We start from the raw sequence: 21,039 nt of genomic DNA on the forward strand, positions 1-21,039 counted from the left end.
ATCACAGGAGACGCAGGGAACTTGGGTTCGATCCCTCGGTCAGGAAGATTCCCTGGAGGAGGAAATGGCAATCCACTCCAATATTCTTGCCTGGGAAAACCCACAGACAGAGCAGCCTGGCGGGCTACAGTTCTTAGAGTCGCAAAGAGTGGGACAGGAATGAGCACGCATGCAAAAATATTGTGAAAAAAAAGCTGCCATGAACATTCATATTCAAGTCTTTGTATGATTATATTTTAGTTTCTCTTGGGTAATATCTGTGAATGGAATGGCTGGATTACATGGCAGATGTGTGTTTAACCTTTACATTGTGAGAACTTACACCTCCTCTTGTACATCTGGGCTCAGATAAGGATACTGAAGCCACTGATTTCTCCAGGTTTAACACAGGGAAAAATCCCCATCCTCCTCAGCCTTAGCCTTGCTCAGTCGTGTCCGACTGTGCCCCCATGGACTATAGCCCCCCAGGCTCCTCTGTCCATGGGATTCTCCAGACAAGAATACTGGAATGGATTGCCATGCCCTCCTCCAGGGGATCTCCCCAACCCAGGGATTGAACCCAGATCTGCATTGCAGTCAGATTCTTTACCACTCAGCCACCAGAGAAGCCCAGCCTTAGCCCATCTACTTCCAATTGCTATCACCTCCTTTGGGTTTCTAAAATAACTCCAACATCCTTCTTCTTCTCTCAAGATATACTAATATCAACGCAGGATTTCTTGAGCAGCTGTTTCGTACCCAGCACTGTGCTAAACACTAAACGGTCACACAAAACTTAGAATTAAATGGGGACCCCCTCTTGTTGCCCAGACACAGTCCGAGAGACCACAACGATAGGTTATGCTACAGGCAAAATACATGAGTACTCTTGTGGTTGCATTCCACTCACTTGACTCACATCCTAGAGGAAATATTCCACCTTTATTTGCTTGTGAGCTGTAGTTATTTATTTATTTTTAAAGTAGGTGTGGCTGTTAAATGAAAAGGAAGTGCTATGTGAAATACCAGAGAGGAGAGAGAAAACTTTCTCTTTTAATATCTATATCTATATATTTTTCTCTGGGCCAGAGGTCAGTCACTTTTCGTGGCTGACTCTTTGTCACCCCATGGACTGTAGCCCGCCAGGCTCCTCTGAACGTGGAATTTTCCTGTCAAGAATACTGGAGTGGGTTGCCATTTCCTTCTCCAATTTGATATATACATATATTTAATATATATTAAATTACATACATATATTACATAAATTTATACATATACATGAGGCTTCCAGGTGGCTCAGTGGGTATAGAATCTACCTGCAATGCTGGAGATGCAGGAGACGAAGTTTTGATCCCTGGGTGGGCAAGATCCCCTGGAGGAGGGCATGGTGCCTGTGCTCTGCTTAGTAGCTCAGTCGTGTCCAACTCTTTGCGACCCTATAGCCCAAGAGGCCCCTTGTCCATGGGGATTCTCTAGGTAAGAATACTGGAATGGGTTATCATACCCTCCGCCAGGGGATCTTCCCAACCCAGGGATCGAACCCAGGTCTCCTGCGTTGCAGGAGGATTCTTTACTATCTGAGCCACCAAGGAAGCCCGTGTGTGTGTGTGTGTGTGTGTGTGTGTGTGTGTGTGTGTGTGTGTGTGTGTGTGTGTGTGTATCTATATCTTTTCTCTTGATTAGACCATATGTGTGTGTGTGTGTGTGTGTGTGTATCTATATCTTTTCTCTTGATTAGAAGTTCGTAGCATGTGGTATCCCAATTAGCAGAGCCAGTTTCCCCTGAGAAAATGTCAGACATGCAGATGGTGGGTCCTTATCTAGAGCTACTTGAATCTGAACTCTTGAGAGTGGGATCTGTGGTCCACCAATCCCTCCAGGTGATTCCTATCCACGATCAAGTTCGCGAAGCATTTGTAAGCTCATCCAAGTGGTGTAGATGGTCATCTTTAGGCTTGGCGGAGGATGTGTCCTGGGTCGCTTTGGGCAGTAGGGATAAAGTTGCCCAGTGCCCCTCCACCTCTCCCCCTCTCTCCCTCGCCTCTCCCACCACCTGCAACTCCACTTCAGCTCTTGGCCTCCGGTCCTTTCCCCCGGGAGCCGCAGTCAAAACGCGGCAAGTGGATTCGGAGTCCGCCTGCCGGAGTGCCGGCCGGGCATGCGTAGTGGCGCCAGGGCAGCAGCTAGGCAGGCGCGACCGGGGAGCCGCAGAGCAGACCTGCGTGTGCCGGGATCCGGAGCGGCAGCTGCGGGCTCGAGGGCAGAACGGCGGCTGCAGGTACGTGCGCGGTGCGGCGGAGGGGGTCCGAGCGAGAGAAAGTCTCCACCGATAGGCAGAAAACAGAGCTTTACTTCCTCGCCGGCGCTCGGCGGCTCCAGAGGAGTCTCTGCAGGTTTCCCTCGCTGGAGAGGTGTCTCCGGCGCCCGCCGACCTCGGGGTGCGCTTGTGCCCAGTCTGGGCAGCAAGTAATGTGGACAGGTGTTAGTTACATCCTGTGTATATACTGTTTGCACAGTAAGCTGGAGAACGGCATTATGATTCTTTGCATGAAGTTAGGCATTTTGTTAACTTTTCTGTTTTCCTCTCTCTTAAACGTTGGATGGCTACTGATGAGGCTTTTTGATCCAGCCTCTTTTGCTTGTGTGCCTGGTTTATTTGCCTTTGACCTTTTGCTGCATAGGATCAATAGGACTCGAGTGAGATCTGTGGTTTCTGGTTTGGGTGCCTTTTCCGGAGCGGAGGTCTCCTGGATGCGGCATTAAAAAAAAAAAAAAAAAGAGCCAACTTTCAGCGTATTTCAGTGCCAAAAACTTTATGCATTTCAGCTGCATTTTAAAGTAGAGACGTTCAGTGTTTGCTTCAGCAGTACATATAATACAGACTTCGTAAAGTCCAAGATGTATTTCCGCCTTACTTTTCTACATTACTGTTTTTTCAGGCATCGTTTGATACTCTTGAAAGGGAGCTGCCTCTTAGATGAGTAACAGCCCTCACTTTCTCCCCTTTCTTTACTCAGTCACATTTTCTAACTCACACAGAAATATTTTATCCTGGGTCTGCCATATTGGACACACTCGTAAGATTTTAAGGCTGTGCCGCACACATTTCTTGGATAACCTGTGAGCCATAAATAAAATTTTGGGACTGCACACTGAACATTTTTAAGTGTTAAATTTGCAAGATGGGAGGCAGATACATAGAATTAATAAGTTTAGAAGAAAGAAATTTGTAGTTCAGGAGGAGACATCTTTATGGAAAGATAATACAGATATTGCTGTTTCCTTCAACTCCCCCCAACCCTCCCCGCTACCATGATGAATGTTTTAATGGAAGAAATAATATACAGTTGGTTTAGTTTTGGCCTGTGGAGACCTTCGAGGTCAGCCAGTTCAGCTGCTTCAGTTTACAACTGAGAAAACCGAAACCAACCAGGTTAAATGACTTGATGTGGCCGTGGAGCCCCTCCTTGGCAAAGCTGGGCCTCGGACCCAGGTTTTCTGATTTGCAGGGCTCTTTATGCCATCCCCTGCTGATACTGTCCTCAGAGTTTAGTGAGATTATTGTACTTCCTTTTTCTCTTCTACCTCCTTACCTTGTGTGTGTGTGCGTGTACACACACATGAGCACGCACGCACTTAGTCACTCAGTGGTGGCCAACTCTTTGTGACCTCATGGACGGAAGCCCGCCAGACTCCTCTGTCCATGGGATTCTCCAGGCAAGAGTACTAGAGTGGGTTACCATGCCCTCCTCCAGGAGATCTTCCCCACTGAGAGATTGAACCCAAGTCTCTTATGTCTCCTGCATTGCAGGCGGATTCTTTACCTTCTGAGCCATTCAGGAAGCCCCCTCTTATTTTGTAGTCTGGCTTAAACTGAAAATTAGCTATTCCTGCTACTAAACTTGCTTACCTTGTAAACTCATTTCAAACAGTACCTTCTAGGGACTTCACTGGAGGTCCAGTGGTTAAGATGTCAAGCATCCAATGCAGGGAGTGCAGTTTGATCCCTGGTCAGGGAACTAAGATCTTGAATGTCGGGTGGTATAGCCAACCCCCACCCCCCGACAAAACAAAGAGTACCCTCTCAAGCCCCCACTAACAATTGACTGATCTTGAAATTGCCATCTTTCCTTGTCTCAGAGTACCTGTTTGCCTCTTTCTCTGTTGAAGTCTTGCCTACGAAGCAAGGTGTAGCTCAGGTGAGCCTCTTCCTAGAAGGCTTCTTCTATTACTATAGCCAGAAAATAGCTCTTCCCCTTCTGAAGCCTCTAACATTTGTTAGTGTTGTCTGTGCTAGTATCCCCCTTCATCTTTAGTATCCTGGATTGTTGAATTTTAATACATGTCCCAACTTCCTGACCAGTGTGTGTAAGCTCTGGGAACTTCAAGTCTATGATGAAGACATCCCACACAGAACTAAGCAAAAATAATGCTCTTGGTACTATTTGTGGGAGGAAGTGAAACAGGGACAGTTTGGTAAAGGGATTTAATGTGGATGTTCTGTGAAATGAAGGAGGTTACCTTAGAGCTCTAGCAAGACAGTGGACAAGTCAAACCAGTCTGATGGGATGTTTCTCATATCTTCATCAGAGGTCATCGATCATGACCTCTAAGTTCTGTGGATAGGGGTCAATCCATAATAGAGGAGAGTTGCCTAAGGCCTGGACGTAAGCATGTGATTCTAAGTGCAGAGTGAAGAACACAGATGTAAGAAATCATACAAAGGGGGAGGCATTTGGTAAAAGACTAGGTGCAGGAACATCCCTGGCGATCCAATGATTAAGACTCAGAGCTTCCACTGCAAGGGGCACAGGTGCGTTTGGTCTCTGGTCAGAGAACTAAGATCCCTCATGCCTTGCCACATGCCCCCCACCCCAAAAAAAGGCTAGATGCAGAGAAGAAAAGATATTTTGAAAATCGCTTTAGTTTCAGGTTTGGGGTGTTGGTAATGATAATTTTCTCCTTATATTATAAATAATACCCAGTTATGACATTATCTGCTTCTCTTTTTCATATAGTTGTGTGGTTGTCTCACTTCCTATTTGAGATGATAAGTTCTTTGGGGGATGTTCTTTAATTCCTCACAATGCCAGGCATGTAGATTTGCAGTATTAGATACTCAACTGTTATTGCATGAATAAACAAACAAGTGTATTTGACATGGGGAAGGTGGGCATTAAGGATCTTAGAGCTATGTGTTGTGCTTAGTCACTCAGCCATGTCCGACTCTTTGCAACCCCATGGACTATACAGTCCATGCAATTCTCCAGGCCCGAATACTGGAGTGGGTAGTCTATCCCTTCTCCAGGGGATCTTCCAGACCCAGAAATCGAACCGGGGTCTCCTGCATTGCAGGTGGTATTCTTCACCAGCTGAGCTACCAGAGCTATGAGGTAGCCCTTCATCCAGGCCATCATCCCCTCATGATGTAGAGGAGGAGCTGAGATATACATAACTAAGCTAATTAGTGGTGTAGCCAGATCTTCTGCTATACTTTCGTTAACCCTGACTTTTCAAGGTTAACAATCCCAAGATTCATTTGCCACGGAGATATTCTGTGGATTTGGGGGGATCTTGGTAGCTAGTGGGAGGATATCTGTTTAACTGGAAGAGATGAGACACTAGAGGTGACTGGCTAATTCAGCGTTGAGTGCACAGAATAAGGGTATGACTGCAGACCTGGGGACCGCCACGTGATCAAGTTGAGGACTTCCTTTCATCGAGGGAAAGGATGTGGTAGCTTATCTTGTCAGGGGCAGCAGATGGGCCCCAGGTGGGCCCCAGATCCTTGGACTGAGAGTGTGTTTGAGAGGGACATTTTATATCACCAGGAGCAATGCTTCTGAGAGTGGTGTTTATGGCCCAGGAATGTGGGGCTAAGTTTGAGATAGAATTGTGATCAGACTTTCCACCTGGAAAAAAACAGACAGAAGGCAGTGCTTCCCAACCCATCTTGGATCAAGAAGTAGTTTGCTATATTTTGTTTATTTCGAACAGATGTTGCAAATAGCTGTTTTGCAAATCAAAACACAGTCTTTTCATTGAGCTTTCCATGAGCACACAGCATCAAGGGAGCTGTTGGAAGGCACTCCTCCTTTCTGTTGTCAGTCACACTATAGTTGATCACCATCTTCAACTGGCAGTGTTGTCTCTTCTGTCTCTCTCTTTTTTAAAATACTTATTTGTTTGGCTGTGCTGACCTTAGTCACGGCACACCAGATCTTTTAGTTGCAGCATATAGGATCTAGTTCCCTGACCAGTGATTGAACCCAGGTCCCCTGCATTGGGAGTTGGGAGTCTTAGCCACAGGATCACCAGGGAAGGCCTGATACCTCCTCTTGTAAGAGTCAAGAAGAAAGAGCAGTTGAGCAGAGAAACAGCTTGAGAGATGGTTAATCGTGGGAAGGAAAGGCTTGGCCAAATATAGAGGAATTACTTTTTTTAAAAAACCATGACATTAGTCAAAATTGATTGGTCAGCCAAAGCAAAATCAGGCAGTACATTGAAGTTAATGTCTCATACACTTAAACAATACCCAGATACTAAATTCTAGAGTAATATATCATAGCCCTGTGTAAAATGACTACATCATGTAACTTTTTAAAAATAATGATAATATTCATAGCTTGTATTTTAGGATGTTTTCTATAGACCAGACACTGTACTGAACACTTTACCAGAAATATATCATTGAATCTCTACAAACCATTCTGAGAGATTGGTGCAGTTATTCCCGTTTTATAGCCTCGAAGACTGAGACTTGTGTAGAAATCACATTTCTGATGTCACGTCATTAACAAGTGGCTGAGCTAAGCTTGGATTTCAGGCCCCTGTGACTTCAGGCACAGAGAGCTAAAGTAAAATGCAAAACTTTACCCGTGGTAACCCTAACAGATGCTTAGAATGGCTACAGATTTTAGCTGGTGACACTCCCAACGATCTATGAGCCAGGATTTCATAAGAGAAACAAAACAACAGAGATACATCTTTCTGGGTTTTGTTTTTAAAATTATCCCACTCAGTCTTTATCTTCTTTTTACCCTCAAAGCCTTTCTGGAGGCAGCAGAGATGGCATCTCCTCCTCTGAGTGCACATAAAGCTCATTTGAGGTGATGGATGTGAGTTGGTGGTGATCCAGGAAATGCCTCTGGGGTATGGAAGTGAGACACTCACCTTGTGTATGAGCCTAAGGACTCTAGGGTGAACAGTTCGCAAGGACTTTTTCACCTGGGATCCATGGTGGGAGTTCCTGGAAGATCTTTAGGTCCTGCCCCTTACCCTGGTCTCAGATCTTTGAACTGTGGTCAAAATCCTCAGGCTGAATGCGTACCTGGACACCTCCTCCAGGATCCTTCAGTCCAGAGAATTCTGAAGTCAGTGTTGCAGGTGGAGGTGGGTGTCGATACCTCAGGGAATGCCGCAGGTCAGAGGCCTGAGTCATCTAGATCATTTAGGTGATTTAGAGGCAAGACTGGCAGGCCCCACACTTGACCAGCTGACGTGGCTGTAAGAGAATGTCCCGTCCCTCCTTCCTTAATGGACCTCATTACTCTCTCCTGGGAGCCTCAGCCTGGAACCCAGTGAGCACATTTCTCTCCTCCCTGTGCTGCCTGAGCCCCTCTGTTTCTGGCCTCTGCCTCCGCTGAGCTCATCCTGTGCATCCTCAGGGTCAGTCTCTGGACATGAAAGAGAAGGCCGCCTGCCTCAGGCCCTTACTCAATACCTTTCACTATCCAACAATCTCAGTCCACCTTTTGATGAAAATCAGGGAGAAAGAGGCCTTTGTGCTGTCTGTTGGTTTATTGGTTATAAACTGATTATGCAGTTTTGATTGCTGGAAATTTTGCTGACTTAAAACCGCATCAGATGTGAGGCTGTCAACTTTGATCATCTTATTTCTTTCCAGTACTACAGTGTCTGAAAGTGCCTACTTGTCATTTTTTTGGTGAGAAATATAGAGGGTGTCTTCTGTGAAGGCAGGTTGCTTTTTGGTAATACTGTGAATGCAGAAAGGGTGAGAGAGGGCTAATTAGAGTTTTTCTCTTATGTAAAACATGCGTTTCATCAGAAAGTATCGATGTTCTTTTGTAGGAGAGTTAAAGATAATCTGTTCATAAATTCCAGTTGTGAAGGAGACTTTAGACTTTACAACAAACTAAATTTTTACAGTTGACTCTTTTGAGCAATTCAGAGCTATAAAACTAGAATATCTGGGTTATAACTCACTGCACAGAGACATGTCTGCTTCAGAAATTCCAAAGATAACAGGAGAAACTGACTTTTCCCGATAGTAAGATAGATGGCTATCTACCTTAGTAAGGTAGAAGAGGGTTTTGCCTTGGTGTGGGATGGGATGGCTTTCACTATAAAAAACAAAAGGTTTTGGGGGGAATGGTTGACAGGAGAAACTCAGTATTAGAGGAAACCAGAATTGTTATTGAGAAACTCAAATTGTTTAAAGAACCAGTCCCAGGAAATAACATTTAAGAGAAAAATAATGAAAGTCCCTTCAATTTGTTGGAGAAGTAAGAAACAGGAGATGTTAGCAGTGCTGAAAAAATAGAACTTCTATTGAATTTGAGATGAAAACATCGGTAAATGTGTGTAGAAGAATGTTGTTTAATTACAGACCTTCCCCACTCGCCCACCCCTGACAATGAATTCCCACTGTGGGGCCCTCTGCATTCCATAAATAAAAGAGTAGACTTATCTTCATGGATCACAGTTGAAAAGTCTCAAATGATGCATGACAATCTGTGACCTAAAACTGATGTTGATCAAACAGATTTGAATGCCTTAGACAGAAAGCACTGGCTGTATTCACACTTTGTTCCCATAGCTAGTGCTCAGAATCCAGATTAAATTGTTGAAATGAAAAAAAAAAAAAAACCAACAGGTTCAGAACCCACTCATTTACAGTGAATGATCAAAGGCACATTGTTTCATTTCACTTTGTCATCTTAAATGCCACCATTTATGGCTGTATTGGTTTCTTTTTCTTTTTTGTCCTTGATGATATATATTTTGTACTGTTTATAGATAAAAATCAATGCAAACTAGAATTCTGAGGTTTGATAAATGTGACTCTGCTTAGGGTTTTAATGCTATTCATCAATAATTTGCTGGAAAAACAGTATCAAATAAGTACATAATTGAACGTTTATGTCTATAGCAAGTTAGTATTTATAACCATTGGGAACAAATCAAAAGTTCTCAAGACTCTGAAATTCTTTCACCTGAAAGCTCTCTCAGCATTCTATCCTGGTAAAATCTCCCTTTTCTCTTAGTCTTAGGGTCACTGGGGCACTGTTTTGGTTCAAGAGTATTGTCAAGAGTGGCCCAGTTCTTGCAGAGTTGAAGTGTTATTGGGTCAATGAGATGCCAGCCATGAAACACAACTCACAGAAACCCAGTGATGTTTTTTAGCAAAAGTTTTCATGCCAAGTGAATTAATTTTGGAAAAACAACTGTAGCAGCAATTGACTTGATCACTTTTTCCATCAAGTTAAACCCCAGATCATCATCAGTGGAAAAAAGGTAATCTGAGAAGCTCTGAATGTTTAGTGGTCAATCAGAATGAGCTCCTTAAGGTAATTTAAAGTTTAGATAGCTGAAATCAGTTGGCCTCTGATCAGGGCCATGCATGAGAAGTCCAAGTCTGTGATTCTGTTTCTGACCCCTTGAGAAGAGAGGCCTTCTCTTCAGCTACAGGTTTGATGATTAATCAAGATAGTAAATGTGAAAGCAATGAGTAAACTGTAAGGTAAGGAGGTAAGGTATTTATTGATATAATAGTTTTCCATCTTTGCTGCCTTTCGTTGTTAAGTGACCAAGACTTTGAGAATGAATGACTTGCCTGTTTGAGTCTACCTGGCTTGAAAAAATGGTAGAGATGGAATGCACATCTGTGTCTTTTAATTTTGACATTTGACAAAATGTCAGGGCTCAAGGTTGGGACCACAGTGATGGCCAAGACAGATACAGGACCCCTGTCCACATGGAGCATCAGTCTATCCCAAATACAGTGCTCTTTCAGTCAATCCATATTTTCTTCTTTAACTGACAAGAGGGAATACTTTTTCTATGAATTGATATTTGGCTTTTGTAAGATGTTAAATGTGTTTATGGCTAAGCCTTGACTATGGAGCCCTTTAAGTGCTTTCTCTGTTCCCAAAGGTGCCTTCAATAGCTGCCCACTAAACTTCAGATCTCACTGGATGGGCCTTTCATTCATCTCCACTGTGGAGAGAGGAGTCGGATGCCTCTTAGCATCCTTCTCATGGTCAATCAGAGGCTTGTTGCAGAAGAATACTTTTCTCTCCTACTCTGCAGAATCAAAGGAATTGGATGGCCTAAAGGGCTGGGGACAGCACAGTGAGTGAAGCATAGTCCTTTTGTACTCACAGGTTCTCAGTCAATTGAGGGAGGCACATACAGGACCAGGCTGTGTCAGGAGTGAGCACCAGGAGGAAGGGCAAAATGAAGCTTTGAGGGAGCTTGAATGTGGAGAGCAGATCATTCTGTTAAATTTCTTGAGTAAAGTGTTAAGATTTTTGAGCTGATCCTTGAAAGGAAAGCACAAGTTCAATCTACAGGGACTAGTAGAGGAAAAGGCATTCCTTGGAGAAGGGACAGCATGAGCAAAGGCATGGAAACAGGGTGGAGCTGATCTGTTTAGGAAAATTCAGGTCCTTTAATGTGTTCTAAAATGTGAGCAGGATAAGAATCAGCTGGAGAGCTTGTAAATGAAGGAGTTGCTGAATCCCAACTGCAGGTTCTCATTCTTTAGGTCTGAGGTGGGGTTGGAGAATTTCATTTCAACAAATTCCCAGGTGATGCTGAGGCTGATGATCTGGGAATTTTGAGAGCCACCAGACTAGAGTGTAGTGTAGGTGAGATAAGAGAGCTAGAAGCATAGAAACAGATGATTTTCTTTTGTAACTGTGCTATCTATACTATTTTCATAGAATTGATGTTTCAAGGTATTTTTTTTTTTTTTTTTGGTTTGGTTTTCTTTTTAAATTAGCCTCATTTCCAGTATTCTTGTCTGGAGAATCCCACGGACAGAGGAGCCTGGCAGGCTACAGTCCGTAGCATCACAAAGAATAAGACATGACTGAAGTGACTTAGCACACACGCACCAGTGGTTGCGCCTGTGCCCCTTGCCATCTGGAAGTTCCATACCTGCTCCACCCCACCCCAACCCCCCAGCTATCCCTCAAAATCAGACCTTTTCTTTCTTTCTTTTTTTTTTATATCATTTTATATTTTTTAGTTAGTTTTGACTGTGCTGGGTCTTGGTTGCTGTGCATGGGCTTTCTCTAGTTGTGGTGAGCAGGGGCTACTCTTCATTGCCATGTGCAAGCTTCTCATTGTGGTGGCTTCTCTTGTTATGGAGCACAGGCTCCAGGTGCATGGGCCTCCATACTTGGAGCACGTGGGTTTAGTAGTTGTGGCACAGGGGCTCAGTTGCTTCATGAGAAACCAGCTCTTTTCTTGCATTCCATGTTTTAAAGTAACTGCTGTTCAGCCAGAATGACATTCCACCCGTGATGTGCTAAACAGCTGACATCAGCCAGAAGATGTTAGGAGCTGACCCACACTAAGAGTGAATGACGAATATACCCAAGGAGTATATGTTTGTATTTTATTTTGTTAATCTGGATATAATGTTAAACTTCATCCAGTAAGTAATTTTGGAATAGCTTGCAAGATCTGAGCTCAGAGGTAGGATGTCCACAATTGAAGAAAGTTCCTTTCTTGCTCTCAGAAAATGTGCAGTCCTATAGTAAGGTTAAGATAGTTGAATTCCTGGCTCCAGTACAGGGCAGCTTGTGCTAAGTGCTATAAGAATGTAAGAAAACACAATGACAGGTCTGAGAAGGGGAAAGGTTCACTTTCCACTGGGACAGTTAGGGAAAGCAGAGCAGGGTTGAGGATAATGTTTTATCCATCTTTGTGAGCCAGCTGATCATTTGTCTATGTAAAGAAAATAGTGGAGGAGGGGCATATGAAGTAGACAGTGAAGGATGGGCAGGTGCTCATAGATAGAGTGGGCCCTGGGGGAATTACTGGAGAGACGTGCCAGACAGAGGGACAACTGAACCTCAGAACAGAAGTGAAGCAGGAAGTGCAGGTTCAGCCAGTGCTGGGGTCTCTGATTCATTCTGGCAAGTACAGGGAGGTAAGACTGGAAAGGCATATAGGGAAGATTGTAGAACCTTTTGAGTATGATGCTGCAGAATTTGGACTTTTATTCTATAGGCAGTGTGAGTCACAGGCTTGCTTATCTATTGACTTACTTTTACTTCTACTTCCCTCTTAACCCCCAACACCTCAGAGGAGGAGGAACCCCATTTTTCGCTCAGCATTGGTTCATACTCTTGTGGAAAAACACCCCAAAATGCTTTTCCCTGGCTCTGATTTTAACTCTTTGGGGGGGGGGGTTTGCACCCCATGCCTTGAAGCTTCTGGGATCTTAGTTTCTCAACCAGAGATTGAACCCATGCCCTTGGCAGTGAAAACACATAGTCTTAACTACTGAACCACCAGGGAATCCCCTGACTTTAATATGTGTATTTCAGTCATCTTACAGACTTGCAAAAATGAATCCATCATGTTAAAGGTTTCTGTGGCTTTCAAAATATGTAAAATATGAAAGGACAACCAATTTCCATTTCTGAGTGACAATTTATAAAAATAAGATAAAAATAATTGAATCATCAGGTTAAAGTGATTACAGTACTTGTTTAGTGTTGTTCTGGGAAGAGAAGGGAATTCAAAAGTGAAGGCTGAAACTGAGGGAGAATCTCCAAGTCATTAGCCTATCTGAACCTTGGTTTTTGTCATGAAGTTACTGTTGTTTGTATTTTGTTGTTCTTTTTGTTGTGGATGAAATAAGGTACAATAGGAATGAAAGGATATACATTTTATTTTATTTTTAATTAAAAAAAATTTTGTTATTGGAGTATAATTGCTTTTGGGCTTCCCAGGTGGCTCAGTGATAAAGAATTCGCCTGCCAATGCAGGAGACATGAGTTCGATCCCTGGTTGGGGAAGATAGTCTGGAGTAGGGAATGGCAACCCACTTCAGTATTCTTGCCTGGGAAATCCCCTGGACAGAGGAGCCTGGCAGGCTATTGTCCATGGGGTCGCAAAAGAGTAAAACACAACTTAGTGACTAAACAGAAACAATAACAATAATTGCTCTATAATGTTGTTAGTTTCTGCTACACAACCAAGGGATTCAGCTATATGCATACACATATACATCTATCTCCTCCCTTCTGAACCTCTTTCTCACCCCGCCTCCATCCCGCTGCTCTAGGTCATCCTAGAGCACCAAATTGAGCTCCCTGTAGTATACAGCGGCTTCCCACTAGCTATTTCTTTTACACATGGTGGTGTATATATGTCAGTGCTATTCTTTCAATTTGGCCTACCCTCCATGTCTCCAGCTGTGTCCACATGTCCTTTCTCTACATCTGTATCCTCTATTTCTGCCCCCTGCAAAATAGATTCATCTGTACCATTTTTCTAGATTTTGTATATATATGTTAACATATGATACTTGTTTTTCTCTTTCTGACTTCACTTTGTGATATACATTTTAGATCAGAATCTTCTAGTATGAAGATTTACTTTTTCTTGTGGCCACATGTGTGCCCACACCTGGCCATGTAGAGTGTCTGTTTCTTGAGGGCAGGATTATGTCTATTTCAGTTTGTATCCTCATTGCCTGAATGCCGACGACTATACAAGGAGGCACTTGGTAAATTGTTGAATGAATGGAACGTGAAAATGAATGAATGAATGGATGAAAATCTGTACCCACCTCCACCCATATACTTAATGTTTTCTAGCTTCTACTTGCTTGTAGAGACTTAAGATCCATGGTGCCTTATTTTCAGACTGCTAATCCCAGGCCTGTGTTTTACTGACAGTAAATCATGATACTCCAGCCTTATGCAAGAGACAGCTGCATAGCTTGAATTCAAAGTATAAGGATCTTTGTGGATTCATAAGTGTTCTAAACTAATTCCAGAAATGAATTAAATAGTATTATTTAATAATAATGTTTTACATGTCAATAATGCTTATATGGAAAATTGATTCACCTCCAAAAGAAACTGACAAATATAAATTGAGGTTGTATTCTTCTTGAAGTGTTTCTTATTGTTTAGAAGAAATCAGATTAGAGGTGAGTAGGACAGTAACTTATGAAGATGCTCAAAGAAATGTGTATTAATACTCTAATCTGCTAGAGACTTGAGTACCTGTTTTACCTGCAGTTAAATGAAACAAGAACCAAAACTTTATTATACCTTAGGTTTTACAATTTCTCTAATGTTGACAGAAATTCAATTCTTGATTCATGAAGTTCCATGTGATTTATATGGGAGAAAAGTTCATCTCTTTCATGTGATTTATATGGGAGAAAAGTTCATCTCTTTCATTCTCAAACAAAGTAGTTTGGTTTTCAAAATTATTGTATTTCCTGTTAATATACACCTGGAATGTGGAGGATAAAGAAGATGAACCTTTCTAAATTTTCACTGAGCTATGATCTACCTATGTGATATGTCTTGTGCTGTGGGAGACTAAGCTAATTTGCATATTTCTGAGTGAGTTTTACATTTCTCATAGAACTAGGACAACAAATGATAGAAGAACTGAAAGAGTTATAATTTTCTAGTAATTCAGAGGAAATGACTCCATTCTGAGGTAGTAGGCTAAAAAAGGACACAGTGATACCCACCCTTTTGGTAAGCTAGCCAGTCACTCACTCAGTTGTGTCCGACTCTTCGCAACCGCATGGGCTGTAGCCCGCCAGGCTTCTCTGTCCGTGGGATTTCCCAGGCAGGAATGCTGGAGTGGGTTGCCATTTCCTCCTCTAAGGGATCTTCCTGACCCAGGGATTGAACCTGTGTCTCCTGCATTGGCAGGAGGATTCTTTACCACTGGGCCACATGGGAAGCCCTTTTGTAAGCTAATTATAATATCAACAGGAATTTCTTTTGCATCCTCTTTTACATCTCAGGCACACTTTAGGGAGGCCTTATGTTTATGTATCAGTAGTGTGCTCATTTAATCTGAGAAGCCTCATTCAGGCCTTCTGTGTGCAGAGGTTCTTTTCACTATGTTCTGCCCTTAGTCATTATACTAAGGGTATTACAAAATTAAACAGAAGGCTTCCCAGGGAAATTAAAGGTTTCATATCAGCCAGACATTGTCAGAGCTTCCCTTGTAGCTCAGTTGGTAAAGAATCTGCCTGCAGTGCAGGAGACAGAGGTTCATTTCCTGGGCCAGGAAGATTCCCTGGAGAAGAAAATGTCAACCCACTCCAGTATTCTTGCTTGGAGAATCCCATGGACAGAAGACCCTGGCAGGCTACAGCGCATGGGGTCACAAGAGTCATACACAACTTAGCGACTAAACCACCACTATCAGACATTGTCAAAATATTCGCCTTGAATAGGATTGAATGTGTTCCATCAGTGTTCTTGGTGCACATGATGTGTTTTTTTTAAGCTAATAGCTTTCTTTATTTATCAAGGTATAATTCACACACCATACAGTCCATTCATTTAAAGTATAAGGGTGTTTTAGGGTGTTTTCATCACCCTATATCCATTAGCATGCACTCCTCATTTCCCCATTTTTCTAAAAATATAGTGGACAGTACTTTATTTGGAAATGTGCCTTCCTATAATTAAAATCCTGTTAGTCATGCTCTACCTCTCCCCAGGCAATGACACATGTTTCTGTCTCTATAGTCTGCATATGCTTGACATTTCATATAAAGGGAATCATACAGTGTGTGGCCTTTTGTGTCTGCTTATTTCACTTAGTATAATGTTTTCAAGGTTATTCATGTTGTAGCACCAATACTTCACTTTTTATGGCTGAATAATAGTCCATTGTGTTGATCTACCACATTTTATTCATTCATTCATCAGCTGATGAACATTGAGTTGTTTTCACTTTTTGGCTACTATGGATAAGGCTGCTATGAACATTTGTGAACAAGTTTCAATGGGACATGTGTTTTCATTTCTCTTGGGTATATACCTTGAAGTGGAATTGCTGGTTCATTTGATGACACAACGTTAAACACTTAGAGGAACTGCCAGACTGTTTTCCAAGGTAACTGCACCATTTTTTTTATTTATTTATTTTTTCTTCTTCTTATTATTTTTTTTATTAGTTGGAGGCTAATTAGTTCACAACATTGCAGTGGGTTTTGTCATACATTGATATGAATCAGCCATGGGTTTACATGTATTCCCCATCCCGATCCCCCCTCCCACCTCCCTCTCCACCCGATTCCTCTGGGTCTTCCCAGTGCACCAGGCCCGAGCACTTGTCTCATGCATCCCACCTGGGCTGGTGATCTGTTTCACCATAGATAGTATACATGCTGTTCTTTTGAAATATCCCACCCTCACATTCTCCCACAGAGTTCAAAAGTCTGTTCTGTATTTCTGTGTCTCTTTTTCTGTTTTGCATATAGGGTTATCGTTACCATCTTTCTAAATTCCATATATATGTGTTAGTATGCTGTAATGTTCTTTATCTTTCTGGCTTACTTCCCTCTGTATAAGGGGCTCCAGTTTCATCCATCTCATTAGGACTGGTTCAAATGAATTCTTTTTAACAGCTGAGTAATATTCCATGGTGTATATGTACCACAGCTTCCTTATCCATTCATCTGCTGATGGGCATCTAGGTTGCTTCCATGTCCTGGCTATTATAAACAGACTGCACCATTTTATATTCCTACCATCAATGTACAAAGGTTCTAGTTTCTCCACATCCTCACCAGCACTTGTTATTTTGTCATTTTGATTATAACCATCTGGCTGTGAAGTGGTGTCTTATTGTGTTGACATTTACAGTTCTAGATTGATAGAGAAAATGCACAGAGATTTTCCATGTCCCTCACACTGATACGCAGTTTATGCTGTCATTAACATTTTACATTAGTGTGGTACATTTATTATAATTAATGAAACTGATTTTGCTATATTATTGTTATTTATAGTCTATGGTTTATTCACATTTCCTTAGTTTTTGCCTAAAGTCCTTTTTCTATTCCTTTTTCTAATCCTGATAGATTCCTGATGAACTCACATTATATTTAGCTGACATTTAGCTCCTTAGGCTCCTCTTGGTTGTGACAATTTTTCAGACTTTTTCCTTGTTTTTGATGACGACAAGTGTTTTTTATCTTTAAAAATTTTTTTAAATTGGATGTTAATTGCATTACAATATTGTATTGGTTTCTGCCATATATCAACGTGAATCAACCATAGGTATATGTATGTCCCCTCTCTCTCAAACCTCCCTCACATCGATGGTACTGATGAACCTATCTTGAGGGCAGCAATGGAGACGCAGAGATAGAGAACAGATTTGGGGACACATGAGGGGAAGGAGAGGGTGGGAAGAATTGAGAGAGTAACATTGAAACATATATATTACCATATGTAAAATTGTATAGCCAGTGCAAATTTGCTATATGATGCAGGGAGCTCAAGTCAACAATGCTCTATGACAATAATGAGTGTTTTGAGGAGCTGTTTCCCAGGTGGCTCAGTGGTAGAGAATCCACCTGCCAATGTAGGAGATGTGGGGTTGGTCCCTGGGTCAGGAAGATCCCCTGGAGAAGGAAATAGCAACTCACTCCAGTATTTTTGCCTGGAAAATCCCATGGACAGAGGAGCCTGGTAGGATGCAGTCCATGGGGTTGTGAAGAGTCGGCTATGCCTTAGCAACTGAGCATGTGTGCACACACACATATGCACGCACACACACACACACACACAGAGTTAGGTACATTGTTAGATGCCCCTCAGTTGGAATTTGTCTGATTTTTCTTTTTTATGATTAAGCTACATTGACACTAATTTTTAGTATTAAAAGATAACTGAGAGCAATTTACTTGGAGCATAAAAATACATAATCAGAACTGAAAATCAGCAGAAGTATGGGTAATAGGAAATTCTTAGAAATTTTAAAAGTTCATTTACCCCTGGAAAATGGGCAGAAATTTAATTCCAAGATATATTTTCCTACCAAGGACTTGATCATATTGTGAAAGGACCAAATTAAGTAATAGAATTTATTTTCATGTCTGTCATAGACAGCATCTGCTCTAAGGATAAAGCCAAAGGTATATTTTTTGCTGCTTTAAATGTACCTGAGAAAGTTGTTTCACTTGTAATAAAATATAAAGGAAATATAAATTTTAATTGGCTTTAAGGAGAATGCCATGGTTCTGGGGAATTTTCTGTGGTCCAGTGGTTAAGACTCCATGCTTCCACTACAGGGGGCACAGATTTGAGCCCTGGTCAGTGAACTAAGATCCCACATGGTGAAGGGTCAAAAAAAAATTTTTTCTTTCAAAACAATTCCACAGTTCTGAGGCATTAAAAAAAAACAATCCCACACTTCTGAGGCAGCAGCAGTCCAACATGCAGTCAATATTTCCATCTATATTCGTTCTGTTGATCCTCACAGATTCCTTGTGGTGTGGGGCAGGGAACTGAGGCTCTAACAGGCTCTGTCTTTGTCTTTTGGCCTGAGTCACACAGCTGTGAGTTGTTGAGCTGAGATTTGAACCCAGGGCTATGGAAGTTTATACCCTACTGTTTGCCAGGCCAGGCTCCAGATTTTCCAGTGGTTTTAAATCAGGCATGTATCTTATCTTAGTGGATATTTTTACTGCCAGCTGGAGGAGATAGCATCTCTCTGAGTTCAAAGCCCCACCAACATCAGTGTGTCCGATGAACAGCTTACAAATGACTGCTAACAAAAGAGAACTGGGCTAGCTCTGCTCAGAGCTCTCTACCATCTTGTCCATGGAGTGTAACCCCACTGCTACATGTGTCTCCTGAAAATGAAGAGTCATAAAGTAGGACATGAACCATGTGGGAGAACAGCATATTCAGCTAAGGTTTGTCAGTGGTTAGTTACATTGTTAAGTGAACATCACTCAAGGTACATTGCTTGGTGTGTGTCTCGGTAAGATCTTAAGTTTTCTTAATAAGTAAGTTTTATTAATAAAGATGATTTGGTTGTAAATACTGATTTTTGAAATAGGAGTAGGTATGGCAATAATCTGTGAATTGAAATGAAAAATCTGCTTGAAGTGAAATAAGAAAGTTGCACACATACCTGTCTGAGGAAGGTTTGGAAATTTTCCCTATTTAATCCTTGTAAATGGCTCAGGTTGGTTGATCACAGATTACAGGGCTTCTTTCTGCTCAGCTTTTCTGTATACATCAAGATGGAGTCAGTCAGTTCAGTTCAGTTGCTCAGTCATGTCCAGCTCTTTGTGACCCCATGAACTGCAGCACGCCAGGCCTCCCTGTCCATCACCAACTCCCGGAGTTTACTCAACCTCATGTCCATCGAGTTGGTGATGCCATCCAGCCATCTCATCCTCTGTTGTCCCCTTCTCTTCCTTCCCCCAATCCCTCCCAGCACCAGGGTCTTTTCCAGTGAGTCAACTCTTCACATCAGGTGGCCAAAGTATTGAGTTTCAGCTTCAGCATCAGTCCTTCCAGTGAACATGCAGGACTGATCTCTTTTAGGATGGACTGGTTGGATCTCCTTGCAGTCCAAGGGACTCTCTAGAGTCTTCTTTCTTCACAGTCCAACTCTCATATCCATACATGACTACTGGAAAAACCATAGCCTTGACTAGACGGACCTTTGTTGGCAAAGTAATGTCTCTGCTTTTTAATATGCTATCTAGGTTGGTCATAACTTTCCTTCCAAGGAGTAAGTGTCTTTTAATTTCATGGCTGCAATCACCATCTGCAGTGATTTTGGAGCCCCCAAAAATAAAGTCTGACACTGTTTCCAGTGTTTCCCCATCTATTTCCCATGAAGTGGTGGGACCAGATGCCATGATCTTAGTTTTCTGAATGTTGAGCTTTAAGCCAACTTTTTGACTCTCCTCTTTCACTTTCATCAAGAGGCTTTTTAGTTCCTCCTCACTTTCTGCCATGAGGGTGGTGTCATCTACATATCTGAGGTTATTGATGTTTCTCCCGGCAATCTTGATTCCAGCTTGTGCTTCCTCCAGCCCAGTGTTTCTCATGATGTACTCTGCATATAAGTGAAATAAGCAGGGTGACAGTATACAGCCTCGGTGTACTCCTTTTCCTACTTGGAACCAGTCTGTTGTTCCGTGTCCAGTTCTAACTGTTGCTTCCTGACCTGCATATAGGTTTCTCAACAGGCAGGTCAGGTGGTCTGGTATGCCCATCACTTTCATAATTTTCCAGAGTTTATTGTGATCCACACAGTAAAAGACTTTGGCATAGTCAATAAAGCAGAAATAGATGTTTTTCTGGAACTTTCTTGCTTTTTTGATGATTCAGTGGATGTTGGCAATTTGCTTCTAAAATTCTACTGCTAGAATTAGCTAGGGTATCAAAAGACCCTAGCTGAACCTTACGGGTAATGTTTAAGAAGATCTAGAAAACTCTGCGGTTTTAACTTATTCATGTCTGTTAAAAATTTCCTCAGGCTTCCCTGGTGGCTCAGTAGTAAAGAATCTGCCTGCCAGTGCAGGAAACATGGGTTCGATATCTGATGAGGGAAGATCCTGCATGCTGTGGAGCAGCTAAGCCCGTGTGCCACAGCTAGTGGGCCTGTGCTCTGGAGCCCAGGAACTGCAACTACTGAAGCTCACCTTCCATAGCTACTGGAGCTTGTGCGCCCTAGAGCCCATGCTCTGCAACAAGAGAAAAGCCCATGCAGCAGTGAAGACCCAGCATAGCCAAAAATACAGCATAAATAAATTTTAAAAAGTTAAAAAAATAATGTCCTCATTAAAAGGGAGTTCTCAGGTTGGGACGCTTCTGGGGAAAGGTGTCACCATGCACAACAAACTAACTTTAAAAAGCATGTTGATTAAAAAAAAAAATTTAAGTGCACTTGGGAATTCCTTGAATTCTGTGCAATAAACATTTTTAAAACAAAAAACCAGCAAAAAAAAACAAAAAACAAAAAAACCCTAGCTGAGCTGTATAGATTGGAGCAGCC

General features: G+C 42.2%; 1 protein-coding gene across 1 annotated transcript in view; it reads left to right on the top strand.

Moving 5' to 3' along the window:
• Nucleotides 1-2,122: 2,122 nt before the first annotated feature.
• The window catches only part of PLS1 (plastin 1), a 118,873-nt gene continuing 99,956 nt past the window's right edge, over nucleotides 2,123-21,039 (top strand). The window contains exon 1 of the mRNA XM_043875491.1: nucleotides 2,123-2,257. The gene's annotated coding sequence lies outside the window, so the exon portion shown is untranslated. The remainder of the gene's footprint in view (nucleotides 2,258-21,039) is intronic.

The sequence above is a fragment of the Cervus elaphus genome, chromosome 19 (assembly GCF_910594005.1).
Source record: "Cervus elaphus chromosome 19, mCerEla1.1, whole genome shotgun sequence".
In the NCBI taxonomy this organism is placed as follows: domain Eukaryota; kingdom Metazoa; phylum Chordata; class Mammalia; order Artiodactyla; family Cervidae; genus Cervus; species Cervus elaphus.